This window comes from Ambystoma mexicanum, chromosome 7q (genome assembly GCF_040938575.1).
Source record: "Ambystoma mexicanum isolate Mex_15411 chromosome 7q, UKY_AmexF1_1, whole genome shotgun sequence".
Lineage (NCBI taxonomy): Eukaryota > Metazoa > Chordata > Amphibia > Caudata > Ambystomatidae > Ambystoma > Ambystoma mexicanum.
In genome coordinates, this window is record NC_090941.1 from 265,274,259 (window position 1) to 265,295,123 (window position 20,865).

The window sequence follows — 20,865 nt, forward strand, 5'->3', positions numbered from 1 at the left end:
CAGCTCTCATCCAGTGTAATGATATGACTGTCAAAATACCTGTTAGTGTGAAGTGCCTGGGAGAGTCCTGTTGGGTAATGACCTGACAACTCTTGGAGTTGTGTCAAGCACCCCCAGGCCTCCCAGTAAACGGAGCCAGGAGCTCACTAGACCTGCAAGAGAGAGGACCATGAGAGGCTCTCCAGAGGAGTTGATGGAGGAAACTATCACTCCCACTCCACAGGAGTTGCTCACTGCTATTTCTAGGAAGTATGAGGCAAAGGGGAACCCAAGACCTCAAGGAAAGGTCAGACAACACCCCTGTGCTACCCACAAGGACATTCACAAGATTGTCCAAAGTCACACCATTGACTCCTCCACCTGCTGAGGCAGAGTGTGAGATGCAACCTTGTGTGGTTGAGCCAGTTTCTGAAGAATCAGATCTGGAAGAAGACACTGGGCCTCATTACACGTTGTGCGGTAAAAATCGGAATTTTACGGCATGGCGCTATTAGCGTCTCCGCCCTTGCAAAAGACCTCTAATAGCGTCCCATTACGAGTTCGCAGACACGAGCATAGCGCCATGCCGTAAATGACATTACCGCCATGCCGCAAAAGTCCACAAAATGCCCATTACCGGCCTCGACCACAGTGCTGATAGCACCTCCTCCCTCACGCAACATGCAAATAGCGGTCACCGCTATTAGCGGACACCGTTAAAAAGCGGAACCAGAAATAGCGTCATCGCACAGGAACGGGAAAGAGAACGGCGGCCATCTTTAAAAACACAATCCATTGCCATCCTCTGCATCCAGGATATCTTTCCGGAGAACTCTGACCAAAAACCATCCAGGACTGCCTCAAGATGTCAAAGGCCCTGAAAAAAACCTCTGATCGACAGCGGAAAGAGAAATTCACACCAGAGAAGCTCATAATGCTGACTAGCACACTTGCAGCCAATGCCGAAGTCGTCTTTGCAAATGATATGCGCCGGGAGGCGATCATCAAGAAAAAGGCAATCTGGGACGAAGTTGCCCGCAAAGTTAGTGCGGTGGGCACTACCACCCACAGTGTGAAGGACTGCCGCAAGAGGTGGGACGACCTCCGGCTACGTGTACGGAATATCCTATCAGTCAACCGCAACCTTGCAATGGCCACAGGAGGTGGCGCAGAATCACCTCTGAAGATGAAGGAGTGGGAGGAGACATGTGCCTCCACAATTGGAGTCGAAGCCATAGAGGGGGTCGGAGACATGGAGCATGGTGTGGCCATCTCATCTGATGGAGGTGAGTGTATATGTCAAACAATGCACAGTGAAGGGTGAGGGGGTACCCCAAACATGTGTCGATGACCAGGCCATTGATCCTGCCACACACATACATGCATGCATCACCATATACACGTGCAATACTGACCCATCAATGCATGACCAACCCGACATCCCCATTACAAGAATCACTGATGAATAGGCCCCAATGCATAGAGCAGCATGACGTGAACATTCTGCATGAGGCACCTAGACCCATTAACAATTTATGTCCTCCACAGGATCACCGACAGACACTGGAGACACAAGCACTGCAGCACGTACTCCCCCAGCAGCCAAAAAAGCCAGAATGCATGAGAGAGGTGACACCGCCACCACCTCCAGGGGAACTGGGAGGACAGTCTATCTGCAGAGGGCTAAGGGCAGCAGGAGCACCATTACATCACAGCCTGAGGGCACGGCTCCTGTTGTAGCTGAACCCACGCAAGTGTGCCCCATCATTGCTGAGATGAGCACGGAGGGCACGCACTCCGCAGCCACCAGCTCCACTGGGGAGGCAGCAGCCACCGCACTGACCACTGACGAGGAGGACGCAACCGACGTCCTACAACTCATCCATAACCCCAGCCCAACATGGTCCATTGAGGGGAGTCCAAGGGCAACGTCCGGATCTGCTACCCAGGGAGCACATGACACCCACACTGTATAAGGTGCATGGAGCCCTCAGCTGTCCTCTCCGGATGCCGGAAGCACGGACCAGGGCGCACCGTCCAGCCCAGCAGCACCTACCACCCTGGCAGACCTTGCAACCATCACCCGGAGGCAGGAAGACATTACTGCGCTGGTCGCCCAGCATGTGGCCGAGACAGGCCGTCTAAGGGATGACCTCCAAAAATATGCAGGGCAAACAAAGGAGGCCATTGAGGCCTGCACTGACAGGATATGCCAGGAGATGGACCAACTCTGCCAGGCCATTTTACGTATTGGGGACATCATGGAGCAGCATCACCAACCCCCAACACAGGATCGACCGGGAACCTCCTCAGCGAGTTCCCAGCAGACCAGCCCCCTGCGCCGCTCCCTGCGCAACCTGAGGCGCTCCACATCACAGCAACCCAATGTTGGTGGAGGCCCTGATGCTTAGCTCCACCAAGGACCAGGTGGCACATGTAGTGCAGGAAACATAGACACCATAAGACTCACCTGGGTGTTTTAGGGGAGAGGGGGTAAGGGTGCATTTGGTGTTTTGGGGGGAGGGGGGTAAGTTTGCATTTGGGTGTTTTGGGGGGAGGGGGGTAAGGGTGCATTTGGGTGTTTTGGGGGGAGGGGGGTAAGGGTGCTTTTGGGTGTGTTGGAGTGTTGCACTTCTTATCACATTCTGTTCAATACACACTGTTATGAAGTTGAAACCCAAGCGTGGTCTCCATCATTGCGTATGTGTCATTTATCTTGGACAGGGTCCTTTGTGGGACTCCAAACATGCACCAGGGCAACAATATCCATCTCCGTCCATGCTACTTCACCTTTGTGTCTGATGGGATTTCAGAATCAGATGCTGACGCACATCGTGTGCCTCCTTGGCATTGCCTCTTGCATGTCCTGCCGGGGCATTCCACCCGTACTCATCCCCATCCCCATCATGCTCTTCTGGTGGTTGCATGTCAATTTCAGGTGGTATTGGCGCATTCCATCATATGCACATTTTTTGATGCTCTACACATGCCATGGTTATCTTTGCCACTTTGACACGGCTGTACAGGAGTGCCTCACACAGGCTGCTTAGGCAGCGGAGCACTGTCATTGGAAGGCTGACTGCCAGCTCTATCACGACGCAGGTACGGGGATGTGCAATATTGTTGTCCTCTTCCTGCTGGTTCTGTGGGTTCCGTACAGGGGTTGGGAGCCACCTCCTCAGTGGATAGCTGGCATCGCCTGTATGGTGTGAGGAATGGGTACCTGTTACGGGTCACCTCTGGTGCGGGCTGTTGTTGTTGGTGCTGCACTGCTATCATGTAGTCAAGCCCGTCATGTCATGCTGCTGCTATTGGGACCATCTTGGTGTGGGAAGTGGTGTGGGTAGGGGTGTGGTGTGCTCTTTTGTGCTGCCTGTCTCCATTGCATGCACCTGTGCTGATTGTGTCCACCTGTGGTAGATGGGTACACTGCTCAGGTCTCTTAACGGGTGCTTTTCGATGCCGTTATTAGCGCCATGCCGGTAAGGGGTTTTTGGGTGTTTTCCATGCCGCTAATGCCATGTCCGCATGGCTTGTGATGGCCTGGTATTAGCGCCATGGCGCTAATTCCGGCCTGGGGGTCGCGCGCCCGCGGTCTTGCCGCTATTAGTGGCACCGTAATTAACAGGTGCGCTGATAGCGGTGGGTCCGGGTCGTGATTGGCTTAGGAAATTTACGGTACCGGTAAATCTTTACCGGTACCGGTATTCCGTTACCGCACAACGTGTAATAAGGCCCACTGTCTTAGTTGGAGATCTTGACCCTGCAAAAGTTCCCAACAGGGTGCATAGCAACATCCTCAATGCAGTGCATGTTACACAAGGATGAGAGCTGGATAGGTTGTCTGCTCACCCCGCTACTAATGCTTAATGAGACCTCAAGGGAGTAGCAGTAAGACGCAGTGCTATGCAGAATTAAACTGTCATGTGAAACATGCAAATAACAAGAACACATATGGGATGGGCTGCACGTGAAAAGATTGTGGAATACATGCGTCGTCTGGCTGCCTACTCCACGGAAACCCCATCTTGAATACTATGTCGCTCATCATTCCTGCATTCTGTCTACAGTAGTCGGTGCAAATGTCAAGCCATGCTGTGCTCCACTGTGTCTGCAAGTTTCTTCCAACTGGTGCCTAGTAAACAGAAACGAGAGGACATCCTCCCACCCGTTCACAAAAGTAAGAATCGTTGAACGCTCAATTTTCCCTGTGTCTTACACGTTCTGCGGTTTACAAATAGAAGCATGTTTGGTTCCTCAAGGCAACCATACTCCTCAGTGCGTAATGCTCACAGACGTGTGCACCCAAGAAAACGTACACGAATAGCATTAGTTTGCCAATAATCTTCTGCTAGCTCAAGGTCCGCAGAGGTTACCATCCTTAACTGCGCAAGGGAAGGATTTCTTTCTGCAGCCAATCCGCCGTATCGAGGTGTGTTCAAGGGCACATGCTCGACCTGCTGCCTATGAATCACCGGGGTTATGTAGGTTATGTAGCCTGGCATAATACACACAAATCAAAGAAAGAATACAACTTATAAATCTAAGATGTAAACATGCTTATGTGTCCGGCATCTATTCAGCTTTAGGGCAATAAAAGGTGCCCTAGATGACATCAGCTACGCACTTCCAGTGCCCAAGGAAGGACGCACAGTGCACATATCACAAGCAGTGGAGTAACTTTGCTGAAAATGTTGGGGGGGACATGACATCTGAAGAATAGGTGCCCCATCCAAATGAATGGGGACAAAATGGTGTGGCATCAAAGTTGGGGGGGACAAATACCCCAGACCCCCCCTAAAATTACGCCCATAATCACAAGGAGACAACTGAAGGAAACGCCGAGAAACAAAGAAATACACGACCATCCACAAGATTACGAGTAAGGGAATACAAATAAAAACCGAGAAAAGTGACGTTCTCTTCTTCATTGCAAAGTTCATGTTGACGTGTGCAATCGATCGAGAATGTACAGCAAAACAGAATGACGTCTAAGTGAAAAACAATCTGCTTTCACGTGAGACGCACGAAATAGGCCAGAACATTGGCACATATTCCATTACAAAGTGTTGAACTTTCCAGCACCGCCCACTAGAAAATACCTTGGAACCAGTGGTCGAAATGTACATAAAGAAGTAGCAGACCTATGTTCTCAGCTGCCCTGACCCAGCACCCCACAAACCCCATAGCCACATCCGACCACCTGCAATCCAAACACGCCCAAACAAGCGTGCCTGCTGTTCAAGGGAAGGATCAGTAGAGTGCACTGAAGTATACGATTCAACTGCTTCCTACACTTGTATTTGAAACCTAAGCCATTCTGGAATGGTTTAGTTTTAAAATAAATATATAGGAACAATAATACTTAATTAAAAAAAGCAGAGGAGTGCTGCTCCCACCAAGATACAAACTATCATTAACATCTACATCTCTTGCCCCTGGACGTCTAAAAGAGAGAGTGCACTGTGCACAGCTGAGGTCTTCAAGGCCGCTTGCACTTTTCCTGATGGGAAAAGATGTCGTATACATAAACGTGTTAACATCTCATCTGTCATCCTTTCTTCACTGTTCCCTTTGTGCACATCATGCCAGGGGGACAGTGATTTGCAGGAGGGCTGACACTATATCCTGAATTCACTGTGAAAAAATGGACTGACAGCAGAAAGAAAGGATGCACTTACATTAGTCCTTCACCGTTCAATGTCTCTTTCTCATGGATAAAGAGGCTCTGAGAACATGTATTTATTCATGTCAATTTTCTTGAGTGCAATTTTTTAAGAACATTTCCCAGCTGGAAACGGATGGTGTGAGGACGGCAATCATGTTTAGTTTAGTTTAGTTTATTTATTTGTAGCGCGCACCAAGCCTTGGGCATCTGGGCGCTAGTCTTACAGGTTACATATTTGCAAACAATTATCTTACAATGATTTTACACGAAACTTACAGTTATCTTACAATCTTACGGAAGCATACATACAATGAGTTATGTACAGTGTCAAAGAGAGGCATAGTGGATTATTCAGAACATGAATTTGCTTACATACATTACATATTTACTAATAGATAGAAATAGGAGAGGACAGTGAGAGTCCTCGTTATGCTGTCGGTGTGAAGACGCTCAAGCTAGGCATGTTAACGGGAGCTGCTACTTTCTGTCTCGCGGAGCCAAAGTTTTGCATGCTTCCTGAAGAGGTTGAAGGAGGGTTCAGCTCTGAGCGTTAATGTGAGAGCATTCCAATTTCTTGTTGCTAGTACTGGGAAGCTGATCCCTCTTGCTCTTTGTAGATTGAACTTGTGGATCTTGAGGCAATGAGTCTGGCAGATCTGGTGGGACGGGTCGGTAAGTTGCGTGCAGTGCTGTTTTCAGATATTTAGGTGCCTGGTTGGCCAGGCACTTGTGTGTGAGGGATAATGTTTTAAGTTGGGTTCTTTGTTTAATGGATAACCAGTTCAGATTACGTCTGGTTTCCGGGCTATGTTGACATCTCGGGATATTCATTGCTGAGTGAATGGCATTATTTTGAATGCCTTGCATCTTATTTATATTCTGTTGGATAGAACCTGAATAACACACATTGCAGTAGTCAGGTTTTGACAGGACTAGGGCTCTGGCTATTGTGATGCAATTAGCGGTGGTGATGAATGGTCTAGAGGCTGTGATAAGTTTGCAAGTGTATGCCGCAGCAGAGGCAATTGCATTCGTTTGACGCGTTAACATAAAAGCCGAGTCTAAATAGACGCCTACGTTTTTTACGTTTTTGGAGGTTTTGATTATGTTTCCATCAATGTTAAATGAGGTGAATTGTTCATCAAGTTTATTGAGATTAGCTGGGGATCCTAGCAGAAGCAACTCTGTCTTATTGTCATTAAGACTGAGTCCATGCTTGGCCATCCATGCTTGAATAATAAGGCAGATGTCATTAAGCGTTTTACTGTCCACTGCATAATCTCCAGAGATGGGGATGAGTATTTGGTGTCATCAGCATAGTTTGTATAGGTGAAACCAAAATAGTCAAGGTCATCGAATAGATGCTTAGTGAACACATTATAGAGAGTTGGGGACCCGCAGGATCCTTGGGGGACACCACAGGTGATGGGTGTTGGTTCTGCGGAGGCTGATGGTGCAAAGACCCTCATGGATCTATTGTTTAGGAAAGTCTGGATACAAGCATTAGCTTTATCGGAAAAATGCGCAGCCTAGGTTAGGTGGTTGCAAAGGACTTTATGGTTCACCAGGTCGAACGCTGCCAACAGATCTAGTAGGAGGAGGAGAGCCCATTTGCCTTTGTCTTTTAGGGCTTGAAATTGAGTCTTGAGGTCAATAAGAGCTGTTTCCGTCCCATGTCCAGGTCTAAAACCTGATTGTCTAAGACCAAGAAGGTTGTTTAATTCTAGATACTGTTGAATCTGCAAGTATGCTGCTCGATCCAGTATTTTTAAGAGAAACAGTACCGTGGTAATCGGTCTGTAGTTGGGAGGATTGTTAGGGTCCAAAGTAGGCTTTTTTAATAAAGGCAGTACCCAAGCACCCTTTAGGTTATTGGGTACAATGCTCAATATAAATGATGCATTAATAAGGGATGTGATAAAGGGGACAAGTTCCTTAGCTGTTTCTTTAATGTTGGGTGCTGTGCAAGTGTCTCCCTGGCAATTAGAAGGTTTTAATTTCTTGATGAGTCCTCAACCTCTTTAATGGAGAGGGCTGAGAAGTTAAATTGCTTTTGTTGAATGGGGCCTGGTGGCAGGGGAGTAGGTGTGGTGGTTACATTAAAGATGTTGACTTTTTGGGATTCTATTTTCCTTTGAAGCTTTGAGATTTTATCATGAAGTGCTGTCTGTATATTAGTGCACCAGGCGGCATCTTTGGTACAGGTGTCTGGAGGTGGGGCAGGTGATTCTAACTCCCTGAGAATGTTGAAAAGTTCCTTGGTGCTAGATTTGGATTTTGTAATGTGGTTGTTATAATTGTCTTTTTTGGCCTGCACAATAGCTCTTTATAGTTGAGGTAAGCTAGTGAGAAATTCTCCTTGTTGGCTGTTGATGGTAGACTCTTCCAGAGAGCTTCTGCAGATCTTTTAAGTTTACGTCATAATCTAAGGTTCGGGGTAAACCATGAGTTTAAGTGCGCTCAAGGTTTAGATTTACGCAGTTTTAGGGGTGCTAGTATGTTAATGGCCGTAAGTATAGTGCGATTATAGAGGTCAACTATAGCAGTGTGGGTCACCGGATGTCATTGCATTATTTAAGATCAGTTGAAGTAGAGGCAGTAGTTTCTCTGCAGTTATGTTCCGTTTGTTTCTGTGCTCATGGCTGGAGCATTGTTTGGTAGATTGGGCTGATTAAACTTCCCTTATGATAAAGGAGATCAAGTGGTGGTCTGTCCATGCACATGGTAGATTAGACAATATTTCTGTGTTGCAGTTGAGATCAACAATCCAATGTAAAGTTCTAGCTTTGATGTGTGAAGGTTCAGTTATACAGTGTGAGTAACCTAATTCAGTAATTGTGTTAGCAAGTGCGAGGGCCTTGGAGCCTTTGGGTCCTGAAAGCCAAGGTTCAAATCCCCCATAAGGATGACTTGAGAACTCGTCTTAGTGTTGGCTGACAAGAGAAGAGCGATGTCCTCTTCGAATGTCGTGTTATTATGTGTAAACTACAGTGTTTAGGAAGCATATGTATGGACTGGGATTTAAACAGTAAGAACAGCTATGAAGCAAATGATCACTGCAGGAGATCTAGCAGCATACAGAGACATAAGGACCGGCAATGCAGGAGGTGGTAAATTCTTGTGGCATCTGGTGCTGTGGAGTCCTCCAAAGATGTGTTTTTTAGGAGAGGTGTTTGTGTGTGTGTGTTCTGATTAGACTGTTCTCTACTACTAACACATTAATCAAATATTGCGGCACAGTTTTTACATGAATCAGAAAGCTGGATTACGCAGAGTGAAACATTATGGGAAATTGCAGAAGGTATGGGGTAAATCAAATAATGGTAGGCATCAGAGCATCTTTAACTATTTCAGGCAATAGATTGGTACTAGCAAAGGGCGCAATTTATTGAAAGAGTAAGATTCAATTAAATGTTTTGCATGCAGGTTTCCTCAGGGCTGGATTACGCTTCATGGGATCCAGCATGAAATACATAGGGGGGAACACAGTTGATTCAGAGTATCTCTTGTGGAGATCATTTTGATGGTATCCAGTTAAATTATCGGAAAAATATTTTCGACATGCCATTTTGTCAAAATAAATTGCAGAAAAAAATGTCTGAATTATTTTAAAAATATTTTTTGGGGTTTTGCGAGTAAAAAACATGTCTATATAAAAAGGGGGGTTGGGGGGAACCCCCCATTTAAAAAAAAAAAACATTTAAAAAAAATGTCTGCAATTTTGTGCCGACAAAATGTAATTTAAAAAATATTGCATTCGAAAAAGTCACTAGGAACCCATTTTGATATATGTTGACCATTGCTAATTTAACACTCCCTGGAATACAGTCCCACCCCTGCAATTCTCGGACGAAATACAATCTGTTTGATTAAAACTAGAATGTATTTAGATAAATGAATCAAAGGTACCCTCCCCTACTTTATGCAAGGGGATCCAATACAATCCAATATATGGATAGGAAAAATGTTATACACAATTAGGATAGGCCTGCCTGTGCCAACTGCATTATGAGGTTGTAGGGGAAGAGTCAAATGCCCCTACCAGAAGCTCCTCCCCCATGTTGCCCATATGTTGCGAACCGGAAATTGCAACATGCGCAGTACTAGTGAGGATGTCTATGCCGCAAATAACCCTTGAGACAAGGTATCCATTGAGAAATCCTTATATGCCGACACAAAGAAGTAATGGTCTACTGGAAAAAGTCCCAGAAGAAGTATGAAAATGAATGGGGAAGTAGACTGGTGATGTCATACGAAGCAGAACTGATGCACACAGAAAAGACACAAATAAAGAAGGAATATAGACATTCAATAGGAACTGAGGATGAGGTATGGAAGAAAAGTAACATTTAGGGATTGAAATGAAGATTGCCCATGCGAGAAACTCTGAAGAAAATACAAATTCATTTTACATTTGTACAGATGCTGTAACGCAAGTAGATGAAGTAATCCTGAGGCTGGCTACGTAGTGAATAGATTGCGGCGATATACCAATGTATATACATAGTAATATATCAAATCTGGACATTCCACAATGCACTTTAGCAAACTTGAACCCTGTGAATGGAAAGGGCTTCAAGTGTGGCACAGTTGAAAACAGCTAATGGGGCGAAGCAGAATTCAAGAAAGGCTGGCTGGCCAAGTACCAAGAGTCGGGCCCAGCGGGAGCCTGGTTGTCTGTCAAGAAGCTACATGAACGTGAGAAAGAAACAAACTTCTGTTTGAGGTGAAATGGAAAAACACTGAAAGTGCCCAGATTTCATCATTTAATAGTATTTTATGCATTGAAAAGCTCGAAAACGGGGTCTCCAGTCACATGGTCAGATGGAAATAGACTGTGGGTCGAGCTATACCGAAACCAGAAGATAAGACCATGCCACACAGCTTTTTATTCTCAGGCACAGTGAGCATCTACAAGGCCAAGTTCAAAGCCTAATTTAATGACAGACCGCAGGAGTGATGATAGATTGGGGCTGGGGTGGGGAGGCATGACCAGGATAAAGCCCACCAGCACCTGGGGTAACCAACTTGCGTGCTACTAGCAAGTGGAATATTCCAGAAGGGTACAAGCATGCCAACCAATTATAGAGGGCCACGTACCAAAGAGCCATATAGTTTGTGTAACCAATAGGGTGTTGAGTTTTAGTATGACACGGAAGATGACTTTTGGGATGGGCTTAGTTGTCCACCTGATTTTAGAGACCCAATCACAACCCCCGTCAGTATGGAACGTATACCTAGATGTTCCCTTTAAGCCTATCAAATCCCCTAGTATGTCTTTCTTATTTGCCACATAGGATGACATCAGTAGTGACACAGTTTTAGGATATGAATGTTGTTTTTTCATTAAATGCTTTGAGTCCGAGAAATCGAGTGAACGTCGGTTGATGTCCATTGTAGCTCCCTGTTTTAGATAATTGTTGATAAAACAGTATTGATTTTTGCCAACTTCCTGAGTCGGTTTGATTATTGATGTTTGAGTAAGTTCTGCATCCTTATCCATCTCTAAGTATTGCTACCTCATCTTAAAGGGCCTCAGGTGCTGGGGCGCATGTGGTAGCAGAAGGTAGGATGGTTAAAGACACAAGGACCCAGTAGGCTTTTAAGGGTGTCGGAATATCGGACGTCGTCTGCCATTTAGGTGGAGGACCGCAAGTCTCCCTGTGGATAGCGGCCAAAAAAGTTCTTGCAAGACATTAGATATAGGTGGGGCGGGTCCCTCGTTCATGAAATACTGTCCTGGTTTTCACAAGGAGCTGAGCGGACCGAAAGCGACGATGGCCGGTTGAGGAGGAGATGATCCCAAGGGTCAGGAGCTGAAAAGTGAATGGGGAGTAGATTGAGAAAGGTGGCAAAAAATGAATGAGTATTAATTGGGCAAAGTGATAATGGGAAGAAAGTAACAGAGGGTCGGTGGGGTATTTAGTTAATGATGAAGAGTGTCACATAGAGGTATTTGAGTTTGAGTTTTAAAAGTTAATTCAGAAAAAAACATTATTCATTAAACACATTCATAAAATATCACAATAGAAAACACAATAGAAAACATACATTGATCTGTAAAATACAGACGCATACAATATAGAGAAATTCGGTTCAATTCATATCCACACATTACAAGGTCATTTGTAATACGGGAACAGACCTTCTTAGAGCTCCCCTTCTCAGTGACATTCCAACCTTCAGATATGATAACAGAGCCCAGGCTGAAAATTTAGTTTCAGCCTTTAGTAACAACAGCAATGATGCCCTAAATTGGCGCAGATCAGTGCATCTCAGGACTTGCAAAATGATGCTCTCTGTGATAATTCCATATCCAGGACAATAAAAGATAAAATGAGCCATATCTTCAAGCAGGGCACCACAAACAGGGGAGCTAGGATCATACGGTAGCCTGCCCACTTTGCCGTATTCCCCCTGTAGCCCAGTCAATCAAAGCGAGCTCTGGTAATAAACCAGCTGTGATGAGCCACCCTGGCCCAAGAGAGATACGGCCGGATAGAGGGAGAACCGCTAATAAGCTGATGAAACACATCAGCCTCCTGCGAAGGAGCATCAAAGATAAGCCCAGAGTCCTACGTTCAAGGAATGTCTAGAAGAAATTATTTCAAAATCCAAGTGGATAAATAGGAGGCAAGCAGACAGGTCTGCTAAAGGAAATAATTTACACTTGCATTAGAGTAAATTCAGGGGCAAGAATAGCAGTAAGGAGTGCAGGGAAGATAATATATGTTAAGGCAGGCCAGTCTGTCTGTTTGTATATGTTACGTGTTTTATGTATAGAGAAGAAATGAGATGTCAAAGAGTGACAAATGATAGGTTGTGTTAAAAGGTTGAGAGTAAAAAATGTTTATTTATTTAGTTATTTTTGGTATCAATTGAACAGAACAGGTAGATTGAAGTAAAATGTAAAAAGCTGCAATGATTGGTGCGCGCTCATATTTATTCTTTTTCTGAAACGTATTATTATGTAAAATAACAGTAAGTATCGACAGTCGATTGAGACTTGTCGCAATGGGGCATGCTACTCTACTTATGCACCTATGTAAGCAACTGCAAAAAACACTCACCCAGGCCTAAGCAATATAGTGCAGAATGGGTTTAGGGCATGGCAGATAAAATGTTCATGCCATGGCCACAAAGTGGATCATTGTCAAAAGCGGTTTTGCAACACATGACCACATACTTGCACGCTGCGTGCACAGGTAAGACATTGGAGAAAAGGGTTAGCTAGTTTAGAGCATTGGAAGATGTACCAGGAGGAATGTGAATACCCGCCTCCTGAAGATTGGATGCTGAACCAGTGTAAAGAGAGGGGTGCTGAGAGTTCTTCTCCCCCTACCACCCTTGAAGTAAATGGCGATAGTGCAAAAGATGAAGAAGGATTGTATCCATTAAGGGAACTAAAAGCAGCCACAAGCTATAGTAATCTGATACGTGGACTGCCTGCCTACAACAGTGATGAGAGTCCAGAAAGAACCTCAGGAAAGGAGGTGATCTCTAAAGTCTTACAGGACAAAGAGAAAAGTGAACGGTGAAGTGCGACCTTAGAAATAGAACAAGAAATTAAGAGATGGAAAGGAGAAAAAGACAAAGCTGACCAAATAGGGCTCATACATAATGAATGGATGGGGGGTCATATATTGCTCAAACTTGATGGGAAGAGCATCAAGGAAGTGAGGCAAAGGGAAGATCAAAGCAAGCAGGATAAAAAAGACAAAGAACAAGAGAAACGATTAAAGGAAGATAAGTATTAAATAAACAGTAGACAAAGACGAGAACAGATGTATCAGGAAGAACAGTTAAGAAAGGAAGAAAGAGAAGAAGAACAAAGAAGACATGACAATAGACAACCGGCAAGCGAATGATTAGATAGATTAGAAAAGAAGAGAGAAGAGGAGGAAGAACAGAAATTAAGAGATAAAAGAATGTAAAGACGAAGAAACTAAGAGGTGTGTGGGGCATTTGAAAGAAGGGAAGCGAAAAGACAGGAAGTACGGGTTAGAGAGGAAGCAAAGAAACAAAGGGCATTTGACAAAGAAATGGAACGAAAGAGAAGGCAGAGGGCACGCGGCATTGACGGCATTGAGAAAGTGTTAATGGAGCCAAGTCCAGTAGTATTATGAGGAGATAAAGAGGAGTTTCTCTCATCGCAAGATGCAATGCCAGGACCCTCTAGAATAACCCTAGAGGAGAATTTTGAGATAGGAAGTATCAGAGACAGAATCGATAAAGCATATCAGGAGATGAGGAAAAAAAAAGCGAATTGAGGAACAGAGGAAAAGAATATCGATCTGAAATTGCCCAGTCGCGAGGCAAGGAGGGAAGGCTGTTTAGCCTCGAGCAAGATGATAGCCATACTAATTGGGGACAAGATATGTCAGATGAAGACAGGGAAACCTTCCATGAGGAAGAGGGTGTTAGTGCATGCGGTCCTGAGGGATGCTCCCAGATAGATAAGCAAGTAAGATGGTCAGACTTAGACCAACCTAAAGAAAGGACGCCAGAGCCTATGGCAGACCCAGAGTTTGTTTGTTTGTTTATTTTATTTCTATAGCGCTCCGGACCCAGGAGTATAGGGGCGCTTAGTACAAGGTTGCAAGGCACAGAACAAGGTAATAAACAGTGATGCTAGAACAATTTAAAATAGCAGTTATATACAGGCAGTGGGGGTGATGGCACCCAATAGTGACATAGGTGAGCACAGTACATGGTATTAAATAGTGATGCTAGAACGATTTAGATAGCAGTTATATACAGGCAATGGTGGTGATAGCACCCAATATTGACATAGGTGAGGCATGGACAGATAGTGCAGTATATAGCTAGGTCTGGCTTCAAAGTTGACTATTTGTCAGAACCACCCAATGACAAGTTTTCTGAATGACTGAAAGGAATTGGATGATTTGATGCTCAGAGGCAGGGTGTTCCAGAGTTGGGGGGCGAGGACAGTAAAGCTCGAACCTCCGGCTCTTTTGGAATTAAATCTGGGTACCGTTAGGCATAAGGTGTTGGAGGATCTTGTGTTTCTAACGGAGGGTTTCATAGTGAGTTTGTTAGTCAGGTATGGGGGTGCTAAATTGTTGAGAGCTTTGTACGTCAGGCAGAGTGTTTTTAGGTCGATTTTATGTTGGATGGTGAGCCATCTGCATGTGGTTCTGGTGGCCGAGATGTGCTCACGTCTGGGAATATTTAGCGCTGCCCGTAGCGCATTATTTTGAAGGACTTGGAGCTTATTGATTATCACTTGGTTGGCCCCTAAGTAGAGACTATTGCAATAATCTAGTTTGGATTGTATAAGGGCTCTGGCTAGTATGAGGCAACTTTTAGGGGAGGGAAATGGACGACAGGCTCTAATAAGTTTTCCGGTATATGCAGTGGCAGACGCGGTTGCGTTAATTTGTTTAGTGAAGTTAACATTGGCATCAAGATAGAAGCCGAGAGTTTTCACATTTTTGGCGATGGTGTTGCCATCGATTATGATGTTAGAGTAATTTAGACTTAGTTTTTGTAGACTGTTTGGTGAACCAACAATAAGCAGTTTGGTCTTCTCGTCATTGAGGCAGAGGCCACGTGTGGCCATCCATGCCTGAATGACGGAGAAGATTTCATTGATCCTGGCACCATCAATAACGTAATTGCCCGAGATAGTGAGGAGTATCTGGGTGTCGTCTGCATAGTTTGTATAGGTGACACCCAGACGGTCCAGTTTATCAAAGAGGGGCTTTTTAAAGATATTGTAAAGGGTGGGTGAAACACATGAACCTTGTGGGACCCCACAGGAAATATGGATAGGGTCTGCTGCTGCCTCCAGAGAGAAGACCCTCATGGTTCTGTGGGCTAGGAAGGACTGTATCCACGTGACAGCAGAGGGGGATAAGTGGGCGGCAGAGGAGAGGTGGTTACAGAGTATTTTATGGTCCACCAAGTCGAAGGCAGCTGAGAGATCTAAAAGGAGTAGGATGGCGGCCTTGCCCTTATCTTTAATTTCGTCAATCTGACTTTTGAGGTCAACAAGGGCAGTTTCTGTTCCATGCTGAGGCCGGAAGCCAGACTGACGTAATCCGAGTAATTGGTTAGACTCTAGGTAATGTTGAATTTGCAGGTAAGCAACTCTATCAAGAATTTTTAGCAGGAAGGGAACAGTAGTGATGGGCCTGTAATTTGTGGGGATGGAGGGGTCCAGATTCTGTTTTTTTAGTAGCAGGAGGACCCATGATTGTTTCAGGTTATTGGGTACCGAATTGGTGGAGAAGGAGGTGTTTATGAGCTTGGAGGGGGCGAGGTCTCTTGCTGCATCTTTTATGATCTGTGCAGGGCAGCTGTCCCCTTTACAGTTCGATGGTTTGAGGGATGTTATAATTTTTTGCACTTCTACTGCGGTTACGTTTTTGAAGGTGAAACCCTGGTTGGTGTTAGGGGTGGTGGGTGGGCTGGGCATGAGGGGCTAAGGGTTGGGCTACTATTGGAGAGTTGAAGTCTTTTGTTTTCAAATTTTGTTTGTAGGCCAGTAATTTTGTTTGCCAGAGCATCTTGGATACTTGTGCACCAAGATTGGTCCTTCACAGATGAGTCCATAGGTGGATTGGGGTTTTCTAATTCCTTCAGGATAGTGAATAGTTCTTTTGTATTGGAACTGGCATTACTTATTCTTGTGTTGTAGGCTTCCTTTTTTGTGCGAATAATTTCTTGTTTGTAGAGGGAGGATGCATTTATAAGATTGACTTTATGTTCCGCTGATGGATTCTTTTTCCAAAGGGTTTCCATTTTGGACTTATTTTTTCTTAATATTTTGAGTTCTGGCGTATACCAGGAATTGAGGTGTGCTTTGGATTTACTTTTACATAATTTTAGTGGGGCAACACGGTCAATGGCATTGGTCATGGCGTTATTGTAGGTGTCTACTAGTAGGTTAGGGTCTGATGTGTTAGGGATCATGTTAAGGGTGGGTAGAACCAGTGGGATGAGGGCTTCAGCTGTGATGTTCCGTTTGTTTCTCGTCAGGCATGCTGGTGCAAGTGGGTGTTGTCTGTGGAGGGGGTTATTGGTACTGATGTCAAATGCGAGTAGGAAGTGGCCGGTCCATATCAGTGGTTGTGGGTCCCTACAGATGATGTTGCAGTTGTGTGCAGGGAGCCAGTCTAGATTTCTGCCTTTTTGATGTGTGGGTAAGGTGTTAAGGTGAGTGTAGTTGTGTTTATCAAGTACTTTGGCAAGGGAAGATGCTGGAGTGTCATGGGGGTCATTGTACCCCAAGTTAAAGTCACCGAGAATGATATTCTGTGATAGAGGTTTAGATTTTTCGGCTATGAGGGAGGTTATGTCTTCCTCGAATGAACCTATGGGCCCAGGGGGTCTGTATAATAGATCCAGGGTGATGGAGTTCTTGGGGGAAGTTTGAATTTTAATGGATAGATGTTCGCAGGATTTTAAAGAAGGGGAGGTCACAGATCTAATGTCAAGCGAGGATTTGAAAATAAGAGCTACACCTCCTCCACGGGCAACTGGTCTGTCAGCCCTGAGGATGGAGTAGTTGTCTGGAACTGCGAGAGATAAAGAGGGGCCTGCTGCAGTATGGAGCCAGGTTTCAGTGGTGGCGAGGAAATCCAGGTCTCCTGAGCAAATGATGTCTGCGATTTCTGTAGGGTGGGCCACAAGGGATCTAACATTGAGTAAGGCTCCTTTAAGTGGCACAGAGTTTGCAGTAGTATTTTTATTAGTGGTTTTAGTAAATTGATTTGTGGCCATTTTGCTAGGTAGGGTAGGGAGTCTACAACCTAGTCTATCGTTGCGGGTCATTAGGTTAGGGTGGGCTGTAGGGTAGTGTTCAATCGAACTGTGCAAGTTCTGGATGTTGTCAGAGTGGTCATCTGCAGCAAGGTTAAGTGGGGTGTTACCTAAAGTGGCGCTCATTTTAGTACTATGGTCTGAGGATGCTCTGTGGGGGAAAGGAGGTAGGGAAGGTAGGAAGGGTGTTGGGCAGGGAATGGGGTGATGTCTAGGACAGCCAAGCTTAGCGAGTCCATTACTGAAAGGGATATAGCTATTGTTGCTACATGGTGTGCAGTTGGGCATAATGCAGAAGGGGACCATGATGAGTATTAGCCAGGCTGGCATAGTTTGAGTATGGATTTGGGTAGTTGCTGGCTAATAGCCAGAAGGTGCAACACAATCAAGGTGGTATAGTAGCGACCAGGGCACAACACGGTAAACGTGGTCAGTTAGCGACCAAGGGGTATGACACAATCAATATGGTCTAGTAGCGACCAAAGGCACAGCACAGTGAATGTGGTCTGTTAGTGACCAAGAGGTGTAACACAATCAATATGGTCTAGTAGCAACCAGGGCACAACACAGTAAACGTGGTCAGTTAGCGACCAAGAGGTATGACACAATCAATATGGTCTAGTAGCGACCAGGGCACAACACAGTGCATGTGGTCTGTTAGCGACCAAGAGGTATAACATAGTCAAAATGGTCAAGTAGCGACCAGGGCACAACACAGTGAATGTGGTCTGTTAGCGACCAAGAGGTATAACATAGTCAAAATGGTCAAGTAGCGACCAAAGGCACAACACAGTGAATGTGGTCTGTTAGCGACCAAGAGGTCTAACACAATCAATATGGTCTAGTAGCGACCAAAGGCACAACACAGTGAATGTGGTCTGTTAGCGACCAAGAGGTGTAACACAATCAATATGGTCTAGTAGCGACCAAAGGCACAACACAGTAAATGTGGTCTGTTAGCGACCAGGAGGTGTAACACAATCAATATGGTCTAGTAGCAACCAAAGGCACAACACAGTGAATGTGGTCTGTTAGCGACCAAGAGGTGTAACACGATCAGGCACGAGCCGGAGGGATAGAGTGGTAATGGCAGCGCGTAAGAATGTTACAAGTTACCTTATTTGTGATGTTCAGGCTCATCTGAGACAGGCATGGCTGCCTGCAGATGCATATTGTCAGTTAGCTATGGACGCTGGGTTAAGTATTTAAGCGAGGTCCTCTTTGGGCATGGTGTCTTCTCATTGGAATGGAACTTATTGTTGATCTCGGAACTCCTGCGACCGTGCGCAACCACGCGCATAACAGGGGCAAAACAGGGCCTTTTCCTGGCCTTCGCCGGGCCGCCGGCTTTCCGCCTGCCGGCGGAAGTTGTGGTTTCAAGTAGGGCTGGATGTTGCCTAGCAACGTGGCTGCTTCCAAGCCTCGTTGTGGGCCCGTGCAGCGCCCGACATTTTGTTTCTTGCGAGTGCGGGAAAAATGAAGCACATCAGCTGATTCAGCCTCAGGCTGAATCGGGGAGCGGATAGAAGCTCACTGGAGGGCTCGGGGCAGCAGTATGGTGCAGGGTGGGGCAGATCTCACCCGGATTGAAAGGTCTGCTTGGGCGGGTCCTCGTGGTGCGATGCTGGGCTGGAGGGTATGCTGCCAGTTGGTGGGGGCTCCTGCCCTCTCCACCTCACTGGGGACAATGAGTGACCTAAAAGGCGATCTCATAGTGAGAGGGGGAAATCACCACCATATGTGAGCAGACTGAAGTCATTACCAGGGAGAAGGCGATCAGGAATCATTGTCCCTGCTATGGATAGGCAAACGGTGGGAGCCGATTGCGATTTTGGGATTTTGCAATTCACTTTGTTAGAGAAAGGAGGGGTCAGACCACAGCATATCCCATGGCCCCAGATGGACATGGTTAATTTAAGATGTAAACTTCCCAGCTTAATGGCGGGGGCAGGGAAACGATTTATGAATTGGAAAAAAATTACAGGAGGAAATACCTTAGCCATAGAGGATATTAAGGGTCTTGTAACAGCTATTCTTGGGGAAAAGGCTGATGGCATTTGGACAAGAGCAGGATCCTCTAATGTCACAGTGCGGAACACAGCGCATGATGGAGCGCTGTTTTATAATTGCAGAGCGGCAATCTGGAAAGTGCTTAGAGCACAATGGGCCTCATTACGACCCTGGCATTAACCATGGCGCTATTAGCGTCATGGTTGACGCCGGTAAATTACCAACTCCGCCATGGTGAATGGTGGAATTACCGCCCCATTCCAAGGTTGGCGGGGCGGTAATTCCCCATTCACCATGGGCCCTTCCCCATTCCCATTTTTTCCCCCATAGGGCTCAACGGGAATGGGGAAGGCGCTAATTACGGCACCGTAAATTACGGTGCCGTAATTAGCTCCTAGGTCCCTTTGCAGGTTGGTTTTTTAACACCTGCTAAAAGCAGGCGTTAAAGTGCAACCCGCAAGGGGACCTCATAATCAAGCGTTAAGGGTTTAACGGTGCCGACACCTTTTACGGCGCCGCTAACCCCTTAATGCCTGGGTTGTAATGAGGCCCAATATCTTGATACGTCAAATATAGGTGCAATTACGGCACATAAAATGAGAGAGGATGAAGATCTGCTTGCTTACATTCAAAATTTTCAGGAACAGTTGTCTTTGGAAACTCAAGAGACTTGGGAGAAATCACTACCTGTATTCTATCATATTTTGTGTCAGGGATTGCCAGAACAGGTACAGAGACAGCTCAATAAACTGGTGGGAATGGAAGAAAAGCCATGGTCAGAAATACAGTTGACCATTGCACGCCATTGCCGATTGTTGCAAGAGAGAAATAAGAAGAGGGATGATGCTAGGAAGCTCAAGGAAGCCAAGTTATTTCAGAAGAAATTGTCGAAGTACACTATAGAAGGAGCGGTACTGACAAGTGGAGAGGGGTTGGGAATGCAGCAAGCAGCGGGTGTGTCACAGGTGAATGATCAATGGCAATCTGATCAAAGAGTGAACGGGTTAAAGCTGAGAGGCAGAGGAACAGGTTTGAGAGAAAGAGGAGGATTTCATAATAATCAAGGAGGTTTCCAGAATGTGCAGAATGAAATTCAAGGTATGCAGAGAGGGCAGATTAGAAGACTCCCTCCTGCGTGTTGGACATGTGGAATGACAGGGCATATTGCACACACATGTGGTAGCCAAGGGTATGTGCAAAATGGGCAATTTTCAAGAGGGGGAACAGCTTTTACTCCAGCATATAGACCACAAAGTAGGGATGGGTTTGCCAAAGATTAGACAGTGTAGCAAGCACAAGTACCACAAACGCAGCAGACTGTACAACCACAGCAAGCACCATTGAATCCGCTGCAAGGGCAGTCGCAGCACACACCCATGCAGATTCAGCAGAGTGCCAACACAGGACAGTTATTGACTCTG